Here is a 25,328-nt window from a genome sequence, read left to right on the forward strand (position 1 = left end):
ATATTTTTGTTAGCATTATGAACTATATTTTGAGTTGAGGGTGGAAGTAAAGAAAAGGAAAGCAACAACACTGATGTTGTAGCAAAGTTCCTCTAAAGAAAATATTCACATGGGTAGGCCCAAACAACCCCTACAGTACTTCTAGGTCATTATTGCAGCAAAAACAAATTGAGGAGTATTAAAAAAGTAGACCTGTTTATTTTGCCTCATAGGAGTATGAATTATAATTTGAATGTTTCAGGGAAAAGAAAGATAAAATCTTGAGGCATTTTTCTCATACATCTTTTCATATCTTTTCATTAGAATTATCAAATTCAAACCTGATCAAATTAATGAGTTTTAGAAAAATTCTTCGTAACTGTGTTAAAGATGCATTTATATTTTTTAGATTAATTCTGCAAATGCTCTCCTGGAAGCACAAACTCAGTTCTGGAAATGTTTACAAATGTTTAATGAATAACTTACAGACTGGTAAGTATGTACCAGCTAGAGACTTCCGATATGGTGCCTTTTTGGGTAGGTTTTGTTGTGTTTTCAGGAGGAGTTGTTTGTTTGTTTGTTTGTTTGGGTGGTTTTGTTTTGGTTTTGTGGGGCTTTTTTTGTGGTTGGTTTGTTTACGTGGGGGGGGGGTTGTTTCTTTTCTTTGTTTGTTTTTTTAATTATTGCTTAGGCATAATAATAATGGCCAGTCTTCGCGAACGAAGACTTGGGGAAAGGTCTTTTACCTTTCCAGCCTGCGCAATGGATTTTTTAGGTGAGACACAGCATGCGCTGAACTGAGCCCACCCTTTAATCCTCAGGTTCATCTGCCGGGGCCAAGCAAGCTTGGACAATGGCAGTGAGGTCCTCAGGACGTAGGTTTGTTTAGAGTGACCTTCTCATAGATGGATGGCCTCACAGGGCTAACGGGTTCCATCTGCCCGGGAGACCGAGGAATCGAACCCGGGTTGCAGCAGTGAGAGTCCTGCATGCTAACCACTAGGTCACCAGGGGTCTCTGCTTAGGCATAAGGCAACGTAAATACACCATGTTGGTTCCAGACCTGAGTAAGTTTGCGTTCCTTACCAACCTGGATCACTCAGAGTTTTGTTAGCTCAGAGGTTTCTGCTGTGGTATTGTTTGAGTGCTGCAATCATGCTCTTAGAGTCATCATCAAAAGCAGTAGCAAGCACTCCAAGTATGAAGTTGCATTCAAAATCTACAGGCCAAAGAGTTTTAGGTGCTTTGAAAAATTAGACTATTATATTCTATTTTGTGAGTTAAGCTTGATGCACATATGAATGCATCACTAATGCACCATGAACAAAAAGCAAAGAGTATATTATGATTAGTCATTATCATGGAGAGAGAGGAACAATTTGGATACAAGTTTTAAACTTCGGGCAGTTTGGAGACCAGCATGCCCTATATATATTTCCATGGTATACAAAATGAATCACAACTCTAATCTCATTATGGAATTAGCTATCCAGGTGTCCACAGTCACATGCTGAATGTTCTGTTTGTTCTATGAGGAGTGACATAAGAATACTTAATATTTGAGGGTAACAAACATTCTCTAGCTTAATGCCTAGGTACATGGTTTAAATGGATACATTCCTATGACACTATAACAGGTGTCCTTTCTCATATTGCTACATAATTGTTATTGTAAACCATATTTAATAATTATGTAATAATAATAATCCAATGGTTCACCAACAGTAGCATCCTTAGCACAGTAAACATTTCACTGTCTACTAGTAGAAGAACATAAACCTCCAGAAAAATAGAATTAGAACTTTTCAGCAGAGCAGATCACTGACCTCCTTATTATCTCCCAACAGCAAAAAGAAATATTAAGTAAAATTTACTTTGGTTTAGGAAAGCAAACTCTTGTTTGACTTTGTAGAATAAGATTATGCCAAGAAGTTAATCTATAAGTCACTATGCTGGGAAGTACTTTTGCTGAGCTTACTCCTTGTAAAATCTATCCCACAGTAAAGCCTTCTTTTTTTCTAGAAAATTATTTGTCCTCCAAACATGTTAACTAGTCAAAAAATATATCAGAAGAGATCAGATCCAATATGCACACAGAATGTTAGGTCCACACACACCTATAGTATTGTGTTGGTTTACAATTTATGCCAAATTTTTTCCTTTTTTTTTTAAATTTCCCTTTAAAATTACGAGCATCCGCAGTACTTAAAATACTTACTACAGTGAAAAAAGTTCCCTTCAACTCTAACTAAAACTGTCTCAATGTTTACCTGACACTTACACTATGCTGAGAAGGGAATATGTTACAGAAGTTATAATTCATTCAACAGAAACAGAAGATTTAAATTGGAGAAACTGGGTTAAAATTTTCAAGCACCACATACCCCTGAAACAAATCCCTAAATTGTGGATATAGTGTCAAAAGCTAGTTAGATACCTGTACCACAGCAGAGAGAGAAAGACACTGTAAATGATGCACAATGGAGAACACCTCTGGAAGACCTGCTAAATTAGGATCATGTGGCTTGGCATTCTTGGTATGCAAAGCAGAAAGTCAGTCAAGGTCCAGAGCCAACTGAGAAGCAAATGTGCATTCTGAAGAGTGTTACAAGTGAGTTTTGGAAAGCCGAACACATAGAGAAGGAAGTTTATTTATAGTTAAAATAGCCATAACAGATGCCTATAAAAGAGCTGCTGTCTCTACTAGAATACAGCCTGCCTAGCTGGGAAAAACATTTAAGTGACATTTCCAATGGGGATAAGTAATTTAATAACTTATCTGAAGATGGAACATAATAAGATCTATGACTGAGAAAGCTCTGGCTATTACCAACCATACTGACACTGTACCATAGACAAATCTCTCTCCTCAATGCACAGGTCTAAGAAGACAGTTCTCACCCAGTCCATGTCTAACTGGCTTGGGAGGTTAATCATTGCCCCAGATAAAAGCGTGGCTAGAACAGCACACTTCATGAACCCTCACGTAACTACCACCACTTCTTTTCCTTCATTTCTCTGCCCAAACCTGAGGCCATTAAACAGCAGCTTGTAAAAATACGGAGCTATTTATAGAAGTCAATAGTTACTCATTATGAATCTGGTAAATTATACTGAAAAATGAAGGGTTTTAGTTTGTATGAAAAGTAAATGAAACCTCAAAAAAACCCCAAGAGTTTGGCTGGACCAACTTCTTTAGACTTGAGCTCCAGGAGTTTCAAAGTATCTAGGAAAGAAAGTATCCACTACAACAGTTAGAACTATGGAGTTTTCAGAGGACTACCATGTACTAACACTAGTCTTGCAAAAAGACACTAAAGGATGAAACAAGTCCATTTCATTGGGGATCTGCTATAATTCACGTGATAATAAAAAATGTGCAACTTCTGCCTGCAGTACCTGAAAAGGATGAAGAATTCATGCAACTCTTTTTTGTATGCACTGCATAAGACAACCGAAGTGAAGAAACAGCCAGAACATGTATTATGAATATCTCTAAATGTATGAATGAAAAGTTTGTGCTGGGCAGCACAGCATTATTGATTATGCATAATTGTTCAGGAGTAATATGTAGTACATTAAAGGAAGAAATTGAAAATTATATTCTGAAACCATGAATTCAAAAAAGATCTGCCAACCCATTACGAACATTTTGAACAAAAAAAAAAAAAAAAGGAAAGAAAAAAGACCTGGGAAATAAATTGAAAGGGAAGGAAATTACTACATGTTACTATAACTGGTACAGATTATATCAAAGGATTATTAGAATTTGGAGGAAAACATTATTATTTTCTAAATTGAATTGGATTATTTATTACAGTTCTAAAAAATATTGAACACAAGGAAGATTCCAAGCAAATATTAGATTAGACTGGGAAATAATATAAATGAAAGCAGTGGCTCTGAGATAAATCTCTATACAAACATTACAAATATTAAATTCTCCTTCACGTAGCTCTGATCTGATAAGAATAGCTTTACATTTTCTAAATGCCTAGTCCTCTAGTTTGAGTCACTACCCATGTAGAAAAACTATTAGCTACATTTGGATTGTAGGAAATACCAACTTCAGCAGAGGGACTGCAGTAGAGGAATAATTTTCAGTCCTAATCAGGTCCCATATCACACTTCATTCATACTTCACAGGCCTTCTGTGTGACCAGATCCTCTGTATTCCATAGATGAGAAAATGGCATACAATGGTACCTTCTTTCTAACATTATTCATTTTCCCAGTGTAGACATTACCTTTCCAAAGCTGGAAAACTGAAAACATTGAAATGCTGACTTTCATTGTCTGCTGCCAAGGTCAAATAGAATCTCTTTAGGCCTTTTCTTCTTTCAGTGCTTTTTAAAAAAGCTTGGAAGAAACTTATAATAAATGTTAGAACTGCACACTCACGTTGATCATTAAACATATGTCTGCAGAATGAAAGACCATAGTCATGTGTGAATGTAATTTTCAAAGACAGAAAATATAGTTTACATCCAGCTTCCAGCTTTTGTTACTAGTATTTGGCTCAAGAGCACTCCAAGCTGACCCTTCTTATGCTTGCTGGACACTTTTGTCATAAGTATAAGGAATCAGGGAATTTGAAATCTGAATAAATACTATGGATTGTTTATAATAATTAGTAGGTGAATCTTTTCCTATTCCATATTTTGTGTCACATTTCAACTCTTTATCCAAGTTACATATAAGCATTTGGATTTTGTAAATATTTCCATACTCATCTGATGAGAGCATTTTTTCTCATATACTGTAGATGTGATTTTTGTTATCATTCTTACACCACAGAAGTGTTTTGCTATCTTCACAGGCCTTTAAATTAACACTTTGCTTAAAATTATCATAACCAGAGGCAGCATCTTCACGGGATGACACCATATACCAGTTTAAAGTAAAGAGTCCATGCTATATCTGGCTACAGTTTGGGACACCAGGCCAGGAGTATGAACTGATGCCAAAAGCAAAGAAGCAAAGCCAGAATTATTCACAATGAAACCAGAGAAGGCTGTGTTCACTATTTTCCCTTGTTTACAAATTCTACCCCAGTCCCTCTTTATCATGAAGATAAGAGAGAACTGATCACTTGGAAGCAAGAGAGGGAATTTAATTTTGATCACAGCCAAACTACTTTATGCAAATCTTGATGTTATAGTAAGTCAAGAGCTTCAGGATTTGAGGACTGTAGTATTGCGGAGGGGAGTTGTGGGGGGTTTTAGTTGTTGTTGTTTTATAGTGAGTCTTTAAATCCCCCATTGGAATTATTTCCAGGTTTTTTGACAGAGAAGAAACCCAAAACAATGGTGGACATGCATTGATTTTGGTTATTTTTTAAAGTACATTCTTCTCCAGGTAAAATGCTTCCTAACATGGCAATTATGAAACCAAATCTCTTTAACTCATAGTTTTTGTATTAAACTTCAATTCTATGCAGATGAAGCCAACTCCTTTCTCCCCAGGGAGGACCACTGAACTGTAGGGTCAGGGCAGGCTAGCTTCCTCAGCCACAATCTTCAAGACCTGTGCTCAAGGAGGGCAGCTTTAGGCAATCCATGATCCTTGAGACTTTAGGGTGAAGAAGCAGGCACAGCATCACTGCACAAGCCCTTCAGACATTGCTGCTAATTACGAAGAGGCCCCCGCAGGTATGCTCCATCAGCACACTGACAGCCCACTCTGTTTTGCAACCTGTCTCTGTCCTCAGCAGCACTGTCAGAATTGAGCACTTCATTAACATCTGTGAATTAATCTCCTTTCTGAGCTAAAAAAAACAACCTTCCCCGCTGTGCAGACAAGACTGCCACTACTCAGAGCATAAGCAAGCATTAATTTCATACATACAACCAGTCTTCTAGTTAATGCAGACTCCAAATTTCTGAAGAAAAATATACCTTCTAGACAAGGACTTGTGTCCATACTGACCTCCCTTGGGGGACATCTCTTTATAGGCTGGAACAAAGCCTATGGAATTGGCTATGTGGTACAGCTTGACTGTACCTTTTGGTTCTGCCCTGATAACAATTTTAGCTGTCATTACCTCTCAGAGAGCATATAAGTTGATTAATTAACATGCCTAAAGTATGTGGATTCCTTAGAAGGATGTAGGGAATAGTATCCTGACAGTAGATCAAATCGTGTAGTTTTCTCTTTCTGAGGGGCCATCATTAGATAAACATCTACATATAATTGTTTGGCTGAAGATATACTGATGTTCCAATGTTTTTACTATGCAAGTTTCTTATGTACTGATACAGTACTGACTTATTCATTTATGACCTGCATTACCGGTATTTTATCTGAAGCACTCTGTGGCAATTGACATGTGAATAAAGGTTAGAAAAATGGATTAAAGAGTGGAGAGTTATGACAGAGGAAATATTTATAAATTGCATTTTTAATGCTATTTACAAATATGTGATGCTTATGTGCATTTTCATTGAGAAAGTCTTATTTCACTTTTCTGAGATACCTACCAACACATTTAATGAACATTTAATTGCTTCATGCTTCATCCTCACAGCTCCACCGTTTCCCTGTATGTACCACATTGTTTTTTATTGTACCATCTGAAACACAGATGCACAGTGAAATTTCCAGGTACCTAAATGACGTAAATCACACAGAAATCCCAGAAGCTTTTAGCTCCCAAGTGCTTCTGAAAATTGTATTGAAGCTCTGTGGCACAAATATAAATCTTACACCATTTTACATAATTTCGATGCTCTAATTGCAAATTGTAACTATTTTTGAAAATGTAGCTATTGCAGGCATATACAAAATACCATCTTCTTAGCAATCTATTGCTGTTCAGCACCAAACAGGATCTTGTCTATTGAGAAAATAATCTTTCATCACATTATCACATTTTTAATGTGATCAATAGTAGACAAGAATGTCCTCACTGATCATGAGTCTCAACTTTCGAAGTTGATTTTTAATTTATTGACAAACAAGGAAAACTGTGTTCTACTTTGCCAAATTACGTCCATATGAAGTTGTACCAATCAACCAAGTATCACTTGCCACCTAGGGGGGTTATTTCCAGTGGTAAATCCAGGTGCTTCTGACTGGCAGAAATTGACATAAAAGCATTTGCAGAAGATGGGGAAAAATGATGGAGAAGATGCTAATCAGTATTTATTTAATCTAGGTAAGTACATCTTGTTCCAGAGTGCATGTGGGGCTGAACCACAGCATAGAAAACTCTCAAAGAGGCTGCAACTATACAGAGTGAGTCTAGTGATGGTGAAAAGAAGCCTTGCTATTCTTTAAAGGTGTGAAACATATTGGATTAGAGGGATGAAACACCTTTCCTATGAGGAAAGGCTGAAAGAGTTGGGATTATTCAGCCTGGAGAAGAGAAGGTTTTGGGAAGATGTCACTGTGGTCATTCAGTATTGAAATGGGGTCTATAGCTTTTATCATGGTCTGTTGTGACAGAACAGGTGGTGATGGCTTTACACTGAAAGAGGGTAGATTCTGACTAGATATACGGAAGAAATATTTTATGTAGTGAGTGGTGAAACACTGGCACAGGTTGCCCTGAGATGTGGTAGATGTCCCATCACTGGGATCATTCAGAGCTCTGAACAACCTTTTCTAGTTGAAGGTGTCCCCCCCCATGAAGGAGGACTACATGATCTCAAAAAGTCACTTCCAAACCAAACTATTCTATAAGTCTATGAAACTTTTCCTGGATCATACTGGAAGTGACCCTTCCTCTGTAATCTCTCACCTCTGCAGAGGGACTTCTGGACTGTGTTTCACTACTTAGTTACACTTCAGTTTGTTCTTATGTGGTCAAACAGAGGGAGGGTGTTTTCCACACCTTTTCTAAAACATGCTGAAAGGCTAGAGAAAATGCACTTTGCAGATTGTTAAACCTGGAAAACTGCTGCTCATTTGGAAACCATTACCAAGAACATATTTCTCAAACAAAAGATCTATTTCATACAGAGCTTAGTATTAAGAATGTTACCAGGGTGCTACAGTTTATAGTAGTGTATCAAGTGTGGCTGAGACGGAGTTCACTTCCTATAGTAACCCACATAGTGCTGTGCTTTGCATTGGTAGCTAGAAGGGTGTTGATAACACACTGGTGTTTTGGCTGCTGCTGAGCAGGGCAGGCACAGTATCAGCACTGTAACATTCTCTCCTCAATCGAGGGCAAGATTCTAGGAGGGCACCCAAGTAGGCCAGCTGACCCAAATTAACAAAAAGGGATATTCCATACCATGTGATGTCAGCTCAGATATAAAAGCAAAGGCAAGGAGCAGGAAGGCAGGCATTCATTGTCTCCAATGGCTGCCTGCTGAGCAACTGTTGCACATGCTGAAGCCCTGCTGCTCAGAAGTGGACGACCATTGCTGCTGATGGGAAGTAGAGAATGAACCGTCTTATCTTTTGCTTTGCTTCGCTTTTGTGCGTGCAGGCTTCCACTTTGCTTTTGCTTTAATAAACTGCCTTATCCATACCCACAAGTTGTTTTCCGTCTTACTCTCTCCCCAGTCCGGCTGTGAAGGGGAGTAACAGAGTTGCTGGGTTTGGCACCTGGTGTCCAGTCAATGTCAACCCACCACAAGCAGTTAAGAAAAATCAAGAGAAAACTCAAGGCACAGGAATAACCTACCAGAGTGAATGATAGTTCTCTGCCAGCAGGGAGGAGCTGGCTAGTTAGGTCCTTTTCTCTTAACTCACACTTTGCTCAAATGAACACAAATGCTTCTGCTTCAGTCTAAAGTTGACAATTTCTGGAAAGGCTAAACAATAGACCTCTCTACAGGGCCAGAAAAAGGGATGTGGTCATTATTTTACTACCAGTAATCTCAGCCTTATGGGAAACTGCACCTTTCCAGTTTAATGTCTGCTTCTGCAATACTCTTGTGCTAGACTTCAGAGGTTACTAAATATCAATTTATTTAGATCAATGACCTCATCAAAAGTTATTAAGAATAATGGTAATAATGGCAATGTACACTGATGTAGTCAAGCTGAGAATACAGCATGTCAAAAGAATTTGCAAACCATAAACGTAAAATATTGTATTGTCATATAGATTTCCATAATGTTTGAATCAGATAATATTTGAAATTTCAGTTCCATGAAGCACAGAATCTAGAGAGTTTATATCACACCTTGTGCACATGATATTAATGCAAGAAGAATCATGTACCTGACAATAGTGTAAGGAACAAAAACATTATATTGCTTGAGAAAGGCCAGAGAAGAGGATTAAAGAGTTTATGAATCAGCAGGGTTATCCATTTCAGGTTCTCTGTTCTGAAGCAGTCTTCAGATTTGATGTAGAAAGGCAGTTTCAACTTGCTTTGAGGACTTGTACAATGATAAAAGCTATAAATACATTTACAGCTATAAATTATAGAATTTGAGGTTCTGTTCTCAAGAGATCCAGAGTTCTTTGGTATTACTTATGGACCACCAACGCATATCTTAATCCTTAAAAAGGAGGGAATAATATGTTGCCTTTGCAACTGAATCCCTAATAAGAATCTCAGGGCACTTTACAAACATTAACTGATTAATCCTCCTCATTGTTCAGAAAGCAGTTACTGTTAATGTAATCATCAGCAAACTGAGATACAGCGAGATAAAGGCCTAAATTTTGCAATGGGCTAAGAGAAATGTGGAAAATCTTCACTGGTCTCTTTAAAAGATGTCTCAAAGATCTTACTGGAACTCTTCTAACTATGTGACATGAAGCATTCTCATATTACAAGAGGAAATGTTGGGATAAGATATCCTTGAAGCTAGCTTTTCCTAATGAGAGAAGAAATATAAAAATTGAAATGAATTATTTACTATCCTCACAATTTCAGACAATTTTGAAAGACTTTCCTAAACACAGTAATCTCTTGGCTGAATAATAATGTACCCTACAAAATAGAATTTTTTCACTTCTGCAAGCAAGTAAAATGTACTTGCTTCATTGTGAGTTTAGTTGCATTGAATATATTCCCCCACAATATAATAAGCAAATTCGGTTACTAAGCAAAATGTGTATAATATTTTTCATTGTATTAAGAGGCAATAGTGTAGAATTGAGCTGTGCAAATTAAAGGATCTAAACCTTTTTGAACAATAAGTGATTTGTTTCATCTATTTATTTTTATAATACATCCATTTTGCAGAATTTTAGCCACTTAATGCTACTATTCTAGTAATTTTCACTAGAAAAACTCATACAGCCAATGTTCAAAAAGCTTAGAAAGTTCACTGATGTTACTCTGCTGTTCTCCAGATGAAACCCAAGACATAATGCTGCTGTGAAACATACTAGCCTCTGCAGATCCATCTATTATCAGCGTAGAAAGTAGCATTCCGAGTCTCATCACTGAAATGAGGTAACATAGCATTTGGAGTGAGACCACAATTCATGCCAGAATTTCATTCTGCCTATGATTTCCTTCGTATGTTCACATATGATCAGAAGGCAGCTATAACAATAGCTCTCATTCAAGTTGCTTTCTAATCATGAAAACATTAGAAGATATTATACTTCTTTTAGTTTTTACTATACGAGTCAAATAATAAAAAAATTAATCCTAAGATCCAAATTTAAGAAGTAAAGGACAAAATGAACACAGAAAAGGATATTAGCATTTTCTTCCATATCTCTCTCTCTCAATATCCAAATTTCACAGCAGAATTACAGTTGTGGAACTGAGGAAGAAGGTAGGGTTAAGGGTTGGGTGCAGAAGAAACAGTAGAGCACAGATCTTTTGCTTTTAACTCGAACCATTTAGAAGGAAGAAAAGCACCAGTTTTTTATCTTAATACAGATCAGTCTTGATACAGCTTGAAGGAGCATCTCTGGGATTTCACAAGAAAAACAAATCAACATGTTTAAGCACTTAATTTTTTCCTGAACCAGACCTATTTTCCCTCATATGCCAATGGTTATGTCTCTCGCAACATATGACAGTTTTTTCTGTCTCCGGAGCATTGCCAGAATTCATCCTTGCCTTCATCCTCCCCATGCTGACACTTCATTAATCCCTTAATGGTTTTAACATTTTACTTCTTCCTACTGGATCTATATTCTGTGAAATGAACCATCAGCAAAATTTTTTTTTTTTTTTACCTTTTCGAAAAACAAAGAAAGAAGGAAAAACTAAATAAGGGGAGTGGGTTGGTGGGGGTGGTGTGTTTGTTCAACTACCTCTCAACAGAACTGCAGTGTCTGTGTAATGCGCAAGTGTACCCATAGCTTCCCCTTGATTCATTCTTCTTTTCTTCTTGTCTGTTCAATTTTCCAACCTCAGCTCTGCAGAATTATCAACTTTCCATTTCCATTTTTCTACATGACAATGAAGAATGTTAAGGATCTTCTGCATTTCTTATCAAGTGCAAATACCTATGTTGTTCTGCTTTTAATGGCTTCCATGACTGATGATGAACAGATGGCAAGATTTGGTTAAGTCTTAGAGAACCAGAATGTTGATTAATAATAGAACAAATCTGGCACAGACCTAACATCCAGTTTCTCTTTGCTTTTTTCCTGCAATGCCTTATCTTATTTTAAATCTACCTTCTGAACCTCTTTTTAGCTTACTCCTTTTTAATTCTGAGCAATCAATTTTGTTCTGAATATTTCCCTGTCTTGGATTTTTCTTGCCATAATGTGTTACAACGTCAGGGTCCGGATCTTGGGCTAGATGATCCTGATGGAACACAAGCAGTTAAGTAAAATGTAAAAGTATGCAGCATGACTATTAAGTGCTTTTCTGATTTTTTTTTTCATTGCTGTTGGCCTGTTTTTGAAGAGAGGTACAATCAAAAGTAATTTTATTATAAATGTGTAAAAAAAAAATTCTTCCCAGCTGCAAGCAATGATTCTCTCCAGTGAAATAAACCTGGCTAATTAGATACAATCTAGTAGCATGGAAGAGAAAATACAGCCAGTTCTCTTTCTTCTGCCTTTCCCAGAAGTACTTGTTCATGAGAATTATGTGCAAAACATTTGTTTGACCAGAGGTTCCACCTCTCAACGCAATCTCTAAACATGTAGTGTTCCTGCCTGGATAAAAATGAGAGCAGTTTAATTGCCCTTGATGTTCTTCTCTTGTCAGCCCAAATTCAATTACATCTTTCTAATCTGAGACTTATGCAAAGGCATAGGAAGAGATCAGCACAAGGAGTACTGAGAGACTTACCACATTACTAATGTTTACTCAGAACTGAGCGGATAAACCCATAACTCAATGTTTCCTAGAAGGTGTAAAGAAGATGTTTTCACTCCTCTTCACACTGTCTTAAAAGCTCACAGATGATTCTAACAGTGTATGAACCACAGAATGTATAATGCGAAGAATTCTCTTCCAAATTGTAGCCATGCTCTACATTAAAAGCCCTGGGCCATGCTGTTAGCAGAAACTCTTGAAGGCATTCCAGGAACATTTCTGCCAGTGTGACTATCCACTTTTCCACTCTTTGACATGTACTTTTCCAAGAAGACAGATATTTTGGCCAATGCAGAGCTGTGAATTGAAGACCTTGGATTTTATTTCATCAGTCCCTCTGCAGAAGCTTTTCACAGCCTGATACTGTCAGTTGGGCTAGCCAAGAGTGCTCTCCATACACTCAGGTGGACTGTTGCCAGGCTCCCAAAGAGGAAAACAAGGTAGGATTTCTTTTCGATTTTCATGTACCTCCATGAAATTAGAAATTTCAGTCTCTGCTTAGGCTTGATACAATTCCAGTTGGATATAAGAAAAAGGCATGGTTTAGCTGAACTATCCATCCACCTTTAACAAAGTCTTTTAAATTATCATCACTACAATTAAATATATGGAATGAACTTCAAATAAATTTAAAACAAAGGCAGAGATGCAAAAGAACAACATTATTTTCTGTGGGTGTTGGCTGTGACAGAGCACCTTTGAGGTTCATACCTGCATATACTGGATATATAGGGTTGTCCTACATGTGTATCCCAGGATTAAACTCTGGAAACATTTCCATTTTGCATAAAGCAGTGTTCATGAGAATATTTAGGGAATCCTTGGGTAATTCTGTTATTGCACAAGAGCCCACTCTGCAACAGAACTTTGACATTACAACAGTGAGCCTTATACAACCTTGAAGTTTCTCCTGTCATCTAACAGAACCCTGAATTACATTTTCAGGTTCCTCCTGAAGGACGCAGCAATTTATTGATATGTACCAACAACTTTCACAGCAGCCACTAACCTGGCATGCAGCTGCCTAAGGTAACCAGCTCTGTGTCAACGCTGGAGTCCTTATTTCTTACAGACAGACCTAGATACCAACTCCATTAGCCCTCAGCTGTAGGGAACTAGTCGTCTTTCCTTTCACCCACAGGTGATGAATCTTCTCTGTAATTCCCAATTTCAGAAAAAAATAAGATGGAGATGGTAACAGTGGTTCTGTGTCCTCTGAAGCACTTTACTGTATAATTAAAAAAACACAACCCTGCTTCAAATCCCTCAGTTGCTGATTTCAGGATATGAACTAACACTGAAGACATACCAGAAAATATTTTGCATCTTTTGCACAGTAGGATATGCTCTGTAATAACTCCTCAAACCAGACCTCAGCAGCCTGTAGCTGAGAATTCCCTTGAAATGCTGACAAGCAAACAGATCATCCAAAATGAAACTGAATGAGATTTTCGATGACTTTGAGTTTTCAGGTTCTTTAATGGCCAAATATCTGAAGATGAGACAGATGAGTATCTCTGTTTTTCCTCAAAAGGTGGATTCATTGCTCAAGTAACCCTCCTTCAGTTAAGAAGTGAATTTTTATCTGTATGAAATACAAAATATTATTACAGAACTCATAGATGAGATGCATAATAACACGTAGAAAGTTGGGGCAGAGAGCAGTCTCAATGTTTTTAAAACTATCATATGAAGTTAAACCAATATTGTAATAGGTATGATGCAGTTTTTACTTCCATCAAGTTCTGACCCAGACACTCTTATACTGGTGATTTGGATTTCTCTGTCACACCCTTCAGATTTATTTTAGATGTATAAATCATCATCATGGCTAGGCTTCGTGAACGAAGATTTGGGAAGGACTCTACCTACACTTGCTACAAGCACACTGGTGGCTAAAGAGGCCAATGCGAGATAGACAAGTCAGGTTGAAAATGAACAGTTGAAAGACTCCTTGGATGGTATCAGCAAGACACGATTCTTTCTGCGTTGTCTTTTCTCCTCAAGAGTGATCCTACGTGCGTTCTCAAAAGAAGCAGCAGCATTAAGATAGTGTGTCTCCAGACCTCCTGACTGGAGGCCAGAGTAGACCAGTGATGATGATTAATATGGCCAAGGCTGAGATGTTGTTTCAGGGAGTCCTTGTATCTCCTCTTCGGGGCTCCTCTCTTGCGGCAGCCAGTGGCAAGTTCACCATAGAGCAGGATCTTAGGGAGGTGATGGTCCTTCATCCTTGAGACGTGTCCTGCCCAACACAGCTGTGTTCTCAGCAACATGGCCTCAATACTTATAATTGCTGCCTGTTCTAGAACGGACGTATTGGTCACACAATCTGACCAGTGGATGTTTAGGATTGTATGAAGACAGCGTTGATGGAAGGATTCTAAGAGTCACAGGTGGTGGCAGTAAATGACCCGTGATTTGGAACCATATAAAAGAGTAGACAGCACAATGACTCTGTAAACACTGATCTTTGTTCTTTTCTTCAGGTGTTTATTTCGCCAAACTCTTTTATGAAGCTTACCGAAAGCTCTCTATGCCTTTGCTAACCTGTTGTCTATCTCTCTGTCAATCTTACTGTCCAAGGAGATGAGGCTACCTAGGTAATTAAACTGCTGGACTGATTTGAGTTCTGATTGGCCAATGGTGATATGGGGATGATGGAAGACTTCCTGAGGTGCAGATTGATAGAAAACTTCTGTCTTCTTCAGGCTGACTTCCAGCCCAAAAAGCTCAGCAGCCTCTGCAAAGCAGGAAGTTAAACACTGCAGAGCTGCTTCTGTGTGGGCAATAAGGGCGTCAGTGTCAGTGTAAAGCAGCTCTCGGATAAGATGGTTTACGGTCTTAGTGTGGGCCTTCAGTCGCCTTAGGCTGAATAGGCTTCCATCAGTACAATACTGGATGTAGATACCATCTTCTTCATCGAGGTCTGCCGTGGCCCTTTGGAGCATCATGCTGAAAAAGATTGTGAAGAGAGTGCAAGAACGCAACCTTGTTTCACAAGACGTATAATTATGTCTGTAGATAAGCAATATTTTGACAAAAAATTGACTCAGATGTTTTCCAGAATTGTAATCCTCCAAGTCATCATTTATGAAATGCATATTTTGAGAACAGAAAACTTGTGTGAAATATGTCAGAAAGCAGTCTTGGCTCCCTTGTGCCTATATACTTTTTCATAGAGTCTTATGATTATTTGTTTAAAATATTGGTGATTACACTGAATTTCTCTTTTAAAATTTGATTTTATGTTTTATTAAAGCAATAACTGTACTCTGTAGTTGAACAAGGAGACTAGATGAGCTCTGATAAAATAAGATTGAACATCTCTGCCAAAAAAAGGAGTTTCTAACCTTCTGCATTTAATGAATTTAGACTTACAGAGCTGCAGTGAGAGAAGGACATCCACTTCTTATAAAATAATCCTTATTCAGATGTCTATGCCCAGTAAGAGATTGGATGCTTTTAATTTTGTTTGCTCAACACCAGCTATTGAGGAAATTGGGTTAACATAGCTTTCCCTTCTGAAGCTATTGACTTTAAAAAAAAACAACCGAACCAAAAATGATAACAAAACCACTTCTTAGCTGCTTTAGCCCTATCAGCTGTGGAGTGCACAACAAGCAGTCACTGAACAGTACTGTTTTCTACCCATCACAGTGCAAAAAGCTCTGATAAATTGGAACAATAAAGGCTTCAAGCATTACAATCAATACTTAATAAAATAATGTAAATCCGGCTTGTGTATGACTTGGGGATTGTGTTCTCTTGCAAAGAGCAAAAGATTAATGCACAGCAGTAGAAGTGCATCTTTTTTCCCTGCAATCTGAACTGTATGAGAAACACAATACTGTGCTAAAGTTGCTTTGCTTGTATTGTGGAGTTATTACTATTTTTTTCAGCCTAGTTTAAAAGGAGCCAGAGAGACATTGTGTCTCCCAGAGCTCTGTAAAAACCAAGTTAATGGTATTCTCAGTTTTTTAGACACATTCACACATCTTCCATCTGGTTAGGAAAAAAAACAAACCAGATTTCAATAAAAAAATTGTACAGATCTGCCTTTAGGCAACAGAAAATGCATGTGATAAGGGAATAGCCATGAAGTGTAAAGGAGTGTTTAGATCTTAGGGCTTATTGACTGGAGACTGTAAAGGAGATGTGAAGGATGTGTGAAAAATCCTAAATAAAAGAGCTTGAATAGCATATAATGTGAGTAAGAAAATGTGCTGGAAAGGAATGCAATTGTCACTAAAGAACATAGTAAGAGGGGGTGGGATAGAAGAAATGAATGACAAGAATTAAGATAAGCAGCATTCTGCATCCAGGGCTTGGTTCAGGCAGTATGCTGTATTCTGCCATTCAGGCAATTGGGTATGTTACCTCTCTGCCACCGTCCAAGCTCGCTCGGCCCTGGTAGATGAACCTTAGGATTAAAGGGTGGATTCAGTTCCGTACATACTGCATCTCACCTAAAAAACCCATTGCGCAGGCTTGAAGGCTTTACCCACATGCAAAAAGTCCTGTAGCAACAGGCGAGGGTCGAAACAGCAGGTGAAAGGTGCACTGGGAGCCGCAGACCCAACCCTGCATGCAGGCGGTTCAGGATATTGGTCATTTGAGACTGATGGAGATGAGAGTCTCTTGGGGCAGCACCCTGAACGACCAAGCAGCCTTTTCAAGGACAGCACTGCTTGCTCCACTTGGAGAGGGGCCTAGAAAAGGTGGCCTAAACAAAGGCTGATGCCTTTGAGAAAGCACGCAGGATCACCCTTGAGGAGAAAAGACAACGCAGAAAGATTTGTGCCTCGCAGAATATACCATCTAAGGAGTCTTTCTGCTGTGCCTTTTGCAACCGGACATGCCTATCTCGTATTGGCCTTTTTAGCCACCAAAGCGTTTGCAACAAACGTGGGTAGAGCCCTTCCCAAATCTTCATTCGCGAAGCCTAGCCATGATGATGTTCCTATCAGAAAGAAAAATACTCAAAATGTACAAATTAGTCTTTCCTCTCTCCTCTTTGTCTCTATCAGGTTGTACTTTGACTTTAGGTGAGGAAAAATCAAACTGAAGAGGCAGTGGAAATGTCAGAAACAGCAAACAGAAATCATATTTTTAATGCTCACTACACCCATTCAAGAGACATTACTAATTAGAAAATCCATTTGACAAAAATGGCAACTGCAAAGCATATAGTATTGGGTTTTGAAGTTTAGCAACAGAACAGGAAGAATGAACAAAGATTGAGTTATAACCTATATTTTTTGGATGCACATAGGGTTACTGGAAATATTATGCTTGGTCACACACATTCCAATATTGGGTCCAAATGCTCTTGGAAGATTTGGGCAAAGTTTCTTCTTTTTTTTTTTTCCCTTCTCCCTTTGCTGTTCAAATGATGAGAAATGTCATTTTTCCACTTACATGAATAGAAGACAAGCATAGAGGTATGCTTGGGCCTAGTTTCCTGCTTCTCCAGGAAATATAACAAGGTAATATCTTTGTTCAACTTCTAAACTCCATAATGAAAACATATTTTTTTTTCTTTTGTTTTCACTATTGCTACTAGTAACCTGATAGCAATAAAGTTATCAGCCATCTAAATCCTAGCACAAAATTTATTCATGGACTGCTTACAAAAATTTCATTTTATACTAATGTTGACCTTTAATTGACCTTTAGTTTGGCAGGAGTTCTCTCCTAGGTGTTGGCCCTCACGATGTTCTTCTGGACTGGTATCATGCCACTTTTAGGCTAGAAGAGTCAGAGCATTCCAGTCTTCTAAGAAGCACTCTCTTTATTCCAGAAGTCTTTCTACATACCCATTTCTGTACAAGTCATCTTTCTGTAAGAAAAGAAGCTAAAACTGTCACTTTTGTATTCCAGACAATATGATCAGAAATTCTGCACTGGGATATTAAAGAAGAAAAAAAATGGTCAGAATAGTCTGAAAATTTCTGTTCATTGCTTATTCATAAATCCAAGGCTTAGCTGTGTATTAAATAATAAATTAAATTTTTTAATTTAAACCCAACAAGCCCTAAAGTCTAAGTTTGATTTGAGCTGGCTGCTAGTATTCAGTAGTAAGGTCTAGGAGAAAAATCAATACTTCCATAAAAATTTTAGTTCAATCCGTAGTAGCACAAAAAAAAAATAAAAATTAGAAAATATTTTAAAAGCTGTAAAGAAATAACAAAACAAAACCAAAAAACAGAGAAAATAATTAAGCCATTGTACAAATCCATGGCATGTCTGCCTCTTGAATACCATGGGGCACTAAACTTTCCATCTCAAAGAGTGAATAGAAGACCTGGAAAATGTTCAAAGGCAGCAAGAAAGCTAACCGAAGAACAATTAAATAAGCTTATACTCATCAGCCTGAAAAAGATGTGAGATTGGCTGTGATAAAGTTTTATAAAATCATGGGTGGCAGAAAGGCAGTGGAAATGGAACTACTAGTAAAGCAACAAGAGTAACATTTCCTTCTGTCTGAAAGGCTGAAGCAAGATCACATCCTGCAGAGGATATACCGTACATACACCACTTTGTGCTGTGCTAGCATTTCTCCCCTTCACCTGTATGTGTGTCTATGTGCAAAGTGAGATGGGATACAGCAAGGTAATCCAGAGTCTGCAAAAACATTGTTTTACTACCAATACCTTACTACCAAGGCATTAGCTGCAAGATCAACCATTCTTCCTGTCCATACCTACGCACCACCACGGAGCTTCACAGAGATGAAGTTTATTCTGCCCACAGACATCTGACTAGTATGCTTCAAATGTCTGAAAACAACACTGTAGTTAATAAAGCAATAGAATATATGAATTAAAATATCTCATAAATACCTGATGAGAATTAACTCAGAGACTTCTGTGGTCAGATTAAGATCTCTATAGATATCCAACCAAAAAAGTTTGAAGAAAAGATAATTTTCAAGTGTTAACACTGCCATATTATTCAGCAAAGAAGTTGACACATGGCCTACTTCAGTTGCTGAATTTAACAAAATTTAACAAAAAGTCATCTCATGGGACAGACTTTTAGTGACTCTGAGGACAGAGCATAAGAAAGAGATGAGGGATGAAATACTGCCATATGCTATAACATATGTACAATAACATTTAATGCTTGCCTTTCAATGAATTAATGTCAACATCAAGCTCTCCAATTTAAGCATACCATGATAAATCCCAAACTGAGTTTTACACAGAGAACAGCCACATTTATATAAAAAAAGCCTGGAGAGTTGTCCAATATTATTACTCTTCTGAAAAGCTAATAACACACCTAAGTACAATATTTTAATTTTAAAATCTGACTGTTTTCTGTTACAAATGACACTAAAGTTATAGCATCTGATGGTAGAAACTGCACCAGGTAAAATGTCCCATATCTCTCTGTATGACTTTTTGACAGGGCCTAAATGAATTATTATTATTATTTACCACTTGTACCCAAAGGCCCCTTCTAGCCTGGAGACACACTGCTTTCGTTATGTTATAAATAGTAGGCAAATTCTGGTCCTACTCAAAAGAATTTACAATCAATGACTCCTCAAAAACTTTATATTGTGCTTAAAATACAGTTCAAGAGGTTTAACTGTCTTCATAAAAACTGCAGATTTCTCAATATTAAGTTTATAGAAAGATTTTTGTGGGACATGAGCTTAAGACCTCATCCAGCACAGATCATCTGAGTTTGTCTACAAAATCATGCTGCAAATATGTACAGAATGAAATGGGAATTCATTTAAACCTATTCGGAAATGAAATGACATCTTACATATATTTTATGGAAATACTGTAAAAGGACATTTCTGAAACTGCTCCTTGTGGCTGAGGTTTGTCAGGATTTTGAGAACTCTTAGAGGTCAACTTCCTTGCTTTGTAACAAAACAAAACAAAATTGAACAAAAATCTAGTATGCCATTTTTAGAAAAAAATTTGTCCATTTGATATGTTCAATCACTGGGTTAAAGGAAAGGTAAACAAAACAGCCAAGAATTCATTGGAAAACTGTTTGAGAAAGCTGAGTTTTGGTTCTATAGCCATGACTATAAGTACCATGTGAAATCAACTACAAATACCACATGAAGTCATACCGAACCCATAGTAGGCTAGAATTTAGAAGAGATTATATCTCTGTAAATAGATATTGCTCAGAAATGTTTTACATATTGTAACTTTCAAGAATAGGGAATGTGTACAAGGCCTGTGTACAACCACAACTTTGGAGAGGAATATGTGGGCTGGGATGAGTGATCAAAGGAGCAAGAAGCTGATTGCTTCTTTATCCCTCTGATAATTGCTGATAATTCTCCTGGCATGTCTCTTCATTACATTTCTCAAATACAGAAGGAGCTAAGTCTTACCAATATAAATGTGATTTCACCAATGTTACCTCAGGTAGCAAGCCACAGAAAGAGGAGGAAAACTGTCCTTCAACAACTAACTTACAGTAACTCACACTGAATTTGTACTACTATCAAAACTCAAAATATGCGTTATGTATTTCTCTATCATTCAATGCATTTGAGAAACAAGAGGCAGTTCTATTTCTTTGTCACTTCCAATGTGCAACGAAGATAATTCTGCGCATATTGTACAAAGGTACATATTTCAAAGCCCGCTACATATGTAGCACATTGACAGGTAGTGGCACAACAACAGAAAAAAAAAGAAAAACACAGAAATCCAGAACTCCAATGTCTTAATAATCAAGACCAACTTAGTTCTATGCTCATTCTGTACCTCATTGTCCCCAGTTGTAGGCTATATTTTCTAAATTAAAATGTACAAAACCTCTGTTTTGGTGATGGTCAGTTAATCCTTTTGCAATGTTATGGAAGTGCTAAGTACTCTAAGCGTTCAAGATAGGATAATGAAGTACATTTGTCCCTTCTTCATGTAGACCTAACACAGTGAAAACTATCCATATGTTACAACATATGGCAGAATTCCAGTATCTCTTCATATACCTGATTCCTCATTCTTAGCGTAAACAAATGGCTCTTTCACAGGGGATACTGGGATAAATTGGGCCACAGACTGAATGATTTTGTATTTTGTTAGAGCAGGTTGATGAGAGAAAACTGAGAAACCAAAACAGACAACAAATTCTTTTTCACCTTAAACAAAAAAATAATTACAATTCAAAGTACAGTCATGGCATACAGAGCACATGCGTTTTTTGGCTTTTTCAGTAGACTTTTAGAATTTTTTTTCCATCCCCCTTCTAACAAACCAATAGCATTAAGTGACCAGTGGATGGTAATTTTTTTCTTATTCTAGCTTTTTTCTCAAATCCTTTCAAAAACTGAACTTTATGGTACATACTGGAATGCTCAGTTTCAAAATTACCTTCAAAATTACCTTAAATTTACCAAATAAACCTCTGCACTCAGCATTTGAAATGCAGTCAAATTTTTCAGCTCTATTTCTTTCCGTTTTAAAGGTGAAGCAGAAATGCTTCATTCTCAGTAAGTTGTGAGTCTCCATATCTATACACTATCATATCAGAGAAATATACCAAAACCCCTATTACTATTTTACAAAGAGAAATACTGGAGACTGGAATAACTATGAGAGCAACTGAAAATAAAATCTTGACTTGTGGTAGGGAATCTAATATTTTCATAATCATCATAAGGAATGGACAGTAAAATCTCGACTGTGTTTTCATATGAAGTAAGAATGGCACTCAGGTCAGATGGAGAACTGATTTAAATAGTCATAAAACTTGATTTATGCACAGTACATAGTTTTGAATATCCAAAAATATAATCCTATGGAAACAAATTCAGTAGATTACTGTCCTTACCAGTATCAACTATAAATGTTTTGAGGCCATTAATAGAGTTCAAGGAAAAATAGGAAGACAAGTGCTCTAATAGGAGCAAAGTCTGTCGAAAGAGAAATCAAGATCCCTGAAAAATGAGCTGCGAAAAAGATTGAATTTCTACATCCTTTCTCATTTTGCTGACCTGCTGAAGTCAGCTCTCGGTGCTAAAGTTAGTGCACTTAAAGATACCACATTTACATCAGGTTGCAGGTCCTCCTGGGACCTAAAATTGAAAGAAAAATTGAAAGTGGCATTACAGAAAAAGGCTTTTTTTAATAGTTTTTAGTTTATTTTTGCTTCAGTTCTTCACCAACAAATTCAGTGACACAACTCCAGTTGATCAAGTCACATTTCTAGATGTGATAGCACGGACCAGAGCAAAAGCACTCAGGATAACAAATAAAGATACTACAAATTTCAAAATATTAAATAGTTGAATTAACTCCAGTAAGCTTAAGTATATATGTATATATAAAATAACTTTTAAGCCACGTGAGACCATTTTACAACACGCTTTTAGCAAGTAATGCCTCCAAGTCAAATAATTTATGATGGAATTGTAGAATTTCTTTCAGAATGTTATCTTCTCTTAATTTCAGACCAGAAAGATTCCACTGGAAGAATGTTAGGAGTTTTATTTCAAAGACCATTATACTACTGAAAATTCACTCCTCAGATCCAGTGTGATTCTGTTTAATTCTTTTCCTTTGGTTTATTAGACTCATTATGGCCACTTTCTGAAAGAAAGGAGAGGAATTACATTACCTTACACCTTTCCCCATGTAAGTAATTAGAAACTAGTATTAAATTGTCATTTCTCATTCTGATTAATTAGAACATAGAATTTTTTTATATATATTTTATTCCTGTAAAGTATTTTTGCTGTTCCTTGAATCTGTCTTGTGACTCTCTGATGAATCACTTCCAAAGTTCCATAGTGTTTTCTGGATTGGGAAAAAATAATCAAATTCCTTTGGGTTTTGTTTCTGAAAAATAGTGTCAACCACCAGAGTGTATCACAGTAGTTGTATATACATAGAAAAATACAGAAACTTATATAATTTTCTTAGAAAATTATAGAAAATATGATAATGATAACCTAGTCATGTGCCTCATCATAAAGTAGATTTTATTGTATGCATGTAGCAGGAGTGTAACCAATATATTACTGATGGAAGGAAGTCATTAATAAGTGTTTGGTATCAGGGTGTACCAAGGTGTCTGTTGCTTCATGTTACTTTGGACTGAAAACTAGAGGTACTTTTACTATTTTTAAAAAAGAGCTGTGCTGTAACATTCCAAGATCTTCTTAAGTTGTCACTGGAGAATTTTCCACAGCCAAAAGTAAGTTAATCAGAGTTCATGTTCAGATGTGAAAAAGTGTCCCAGAAATTATTTAGTGAGTTTGAAGACCTAAAGCAATGTAAAACTAATCCATATATAAACATTGTTGACAGTGACTTGCTGTGTTTCACAGCCACTGTCTAAAAGAGCAGCATAATCATAGCCTAAATCTTCAGGAGTCAGATTTGGAGAGCAAATAAGAATGACAAACAAAGCTTTTTTGTAATAGGTTTATGTATAGGTAAATATGTCTGCAATTTACTCAGCATACATTTGACTGCAGTTAGGCAGATGAACTGGAATGAAACAACTAGAGGTTTTCCCCATACTTCAGTCAAATTGAAGCAAAGTGGAGTCTTCCTCAAATGCAAAAATAGCTCATTAACTCTTTTGTTAGGTTTGTGTTACAACTTCCCAATAAACTATTACTTAAATATTACGAGGACAGGCAACAGCAGGCTAATTTTCATGAGCATCAGAGTTTTGCCCAAACATTTTTTATTTCCACAGTTAAGCTGGAAATCTTTACAAAAACTTTTCTTGTAGATTTTCATGTCCATACAGTCTAGCAGGAAAGAAAAGAAAAGCAGGTAAAACTGAAAGAAACTAACATCTCAGCAGTATCTTTCAAAGTTGAATGGTTTGAGATTCATGGTATGAAGATCTGATTTCCTCTAATGGACATTATATCTGACATCAATAGTTTTCCAAATAAAATCCAACTCAAAATGGTGTATTTCATGTGCACATATACGCAAATGATTCTCTGCAGCTTGCACAAGTGTGGTTTTGCTGTACAGGTGACATACAGCCCAGGTTCATGCTCAAGCCGCATGAGTTATATTAGCATGTCCACCTAGCCTGAGCATTTTGATCAAGCGGCTTATGTTTTGCACCATGCAGAACAAAAGCTGCATCTACAGAATAAGCCCATCTTGATGGATTTGAGGCTTGTGCATCCCAGTATACTGAGATTATCTTGTCTTTTGGATAAAACTGGACCAGTTTCTGAATCAAGAAGCAAAGAAGATCATAAACATTCCCTCCTAAAGGACCATTTTTTATTATCACATCTACATTTCTGCCTATGAATAATATAAAAGCTATATCCAGGGAAGCTGCAAAGCTGCAGAGAAATTCAAAAGCTCTCATGGCATCATGAAAAATACATCCCAGGAAGAGTAGCAGGGACAAAAAAAGTGATAACAAAAATATAATTACATGTCAGATGTAACATGATGAGCATAAAAAAGTCATTACACAAAATGACTGCTCACAATAGCAGAAGATTTTTGTTTTCAGGAGCTCCCTTTAGTCTCCATATAAATGAATTTTGCCTTAATGTAGTCAGGTAAGAGGAAGAAGTGCAAGTACTTCATCTGTTGGGTGGCGTCTTTCTGAGTTTTAAGAGCATCAGTTTTTCTGCATGAGATGCATGCAGGCTACTAGCTAGATAACTGTACATTTTTTGTGTTCCTCTTTGCAGAGAGATACCTGGAAGCAGAGCCACTACTTTAGAGCCACTACTTATCTTTCTCCCTGTTTGGAACATGGTGTGAGACACTCTGGGTTTGTTGGGCAGGGTGGGGGGCATCTTTTACCATTGGTGGGTTTTTTTCCATTAGAAAGGAATAGACTTCAATGACATTATTATATATTTCAATATGTATTCTATCACAAATAGTTCCTTTGAGTAAGAGAGCTGGTTTCAGCTGGGACAGAGTTAATTTTCTTTTTACTAAAAAAAAAGAGGTTTTACAAAAACCTTTTGTTTTGGATTTAACATGAGAATAATGTTGATAACATACTGATGTTTTAGTTATTGACAAGTAGTGCTTACCCTAAGGCAAGGACTTTTCAGTTTCCCATGCTCTGCCAGCCAACAGGTTCACAAGAAACCAGGAGGAAGCACAGCCAGAACAGCTGACCCAAACTGGCCAAATGTCATGCCCAGTGTAT

At 37.1% G+C, this 25,328-nt stretch overlaps 1 long non-coding RNA gene across 1 annotated transcript; it reads left to right on the plus strand.

Moving 5' to 3' along the window:
• The first annotated feature begins 468 nt into the window (after positions 1 to 468).
• Positions 469 to 24,888, plus strand: LOC113960912. Its single transcript, XR_003532144.1, has 3 exons — positions 469 to 516; positions 22,745 to 22,807; positions 24,856 to 24,888. It is a non-coding gene; the product is annotated as an uncharacterized LOC113960912 (long non-coding RNA).
• Positions 24,889 to 25,328: the final 440 nt, after the last annotated feature.

The sequence above is a fragment of the Neopelma chrysocephalum genome, unplaced genomic scaffold, assembly GCF_003984885.1.
Source record: "Neopelma chrysocephalum unplaced genomic scaffold, ASM398488v2 Primary Assembly neopelma1_96936, whole genome shotgun sequence".
NCBI classification, from domain to species: domain Eukaryota; kingdom Metazoa; phylum Chordata; class Aves; order Passeriformes; family Pipridae; genus Neopelma; species Neopelma chrysocephalum.